Genomic DNA, 1,577 nt, shown 5'->3' with positions numbered 1-1,577 from the left:
CTCCATAGCCCCGGAGCTCCATAGCTCCAGCCGCGGAGGGTGCTGGCTGGTGGCTCCATAGCTCCATACTTCCATACTTGCAGCCACGGAGTTGGCTAAAATTGCACTAAGTGCGAAAGCCCATTCATTTACAACGGCGTGTCCGCCAGGCGGCGACATTTCCCCGTTACCGGTGGCTGCGCGGCGGGTGAGTGACAGAGCTTATCCGAGCGGCTGGAACTCTGCGCCGGCGTGGTCGAGCGTGAGGCCTCGGCCCTTTGGCTGCCTGGTACCTAAAACACTTCCATTGATCCAGCCACGGAGGGTGCTGGCTGGTGGCTCCATACCTCCAGAGCTCCAGAGCTCCATAGCACCAGAGCTCCATAGCTCCATAGCACCAGAGCTCCATAGCTCCATAGCACCAGAGCTCCATAGCTCCATAGCACCAGAGCTCCATAGCTCCATAGCACCAGAGCTCCATAGCTCCATAGCACCAGAGCTCCATAGCTCCATAGCACCAGGGCTCCATAGCTCCATAGCTCCAGGGCTCCATAGCTCCAGGGCTCCATAGCTCCATAGCTCCAGGGCTCCATAGCTCCATACCTCCAGAGCTCCATAGCTCCAGCCTGGGTGGCTGGTGGCTCCATAGCTCCATACTTCCATAGCTCCAGTCAGAGAGTTGGCGAAAATTGCACTAAGTGCGAAAGCCCATTCATTTACAACGGCGTGTCCGCCAGGCGGCGACATTTCCCCGTTACCGGTGGCTGCGTGGCGGGTGAGTGACAGAGCTTATCCGAGCGGCTGGAACTCTGCGCCGGCGTGGTCGAGCGTGAGGCCCCGGCCCTTTGGCTGCCTGGTACCTAAAACACTTCCATTGATCCAGCCACGGAGGGTGCTGGCTGGTGGCTCCATAGCTCCATAGCTCCATAGCACCAGAGCTCCATAGCTCCATAGCACCAGAGCTCCATAGCTCCATAGCACCAGAGCTCCATAGCTCCATAGCACCAGAGCTCCATAGCTCCATAGCACCAGAGCTACATAGCTCCATAGCACCAGAGCTCCATAGCTCCATAGCACCAGAGCTCCATAGCTCCATAGCACCAGAGCTCCATAGCTCCATAGCACCAGAGCTCCATAGCTCCAGAGCTCCATAGCTCCAGCCTGGGTGGCTGGTGGCTCCATAGCTCCATACTTCCATAGCTCTAAGTCAGAGAGTTGGCGAAAATTGCACTAAGTGCGAAAGCCCATTCATTTACAACGGCGTGTCCACAAGGCGGCGACATTTCCCCGTTACCGGTGGCTGCGCGGCGGGAGAGTGACAGAGCTCATCCGAGCGGCTGGAACTCTGCGCCGGCGTGGTCGAGCGTGAGGCCTCGGCACTTTGGCCGCCTGGTACCTAAACACTTCCATTGATCCAGCCACGGAGGGTGCTGGCTGGTGGCTCCATACCTCCATAGCTCCATACCTCCAGAGCTCCATAGCTCCATAGCACCAGAGCTCCATAGCTCCATAGCACCAGAGCTCCATAGCTCCATAGCACCAGAGCTCCAGAGCTCCATAGCACCAGAGCTCCAGAGCTCCATAGCACCAGAGCTCCA

This window comes from Syngnathus leptorhynchus, unplaced genomic scaffold (genome assembly GCF_054491065.1).
Source record: "Syngnathus leptorhynchus isolate UIUO unplaced genomic scaffold, UIUO_Slep HiC_scaffold_760, whole genome shotgun sequence".
Classification (NCBI taxonomy): Eukaryota; Metazoa; Chordata; class Actinopteri; order Syngnathiformes; family Syngnathidae; genus Syngnathus; species Syngnathus leptorhynchus.
This window is presented reverse-complemented; position numbering follows the sequence as displayed.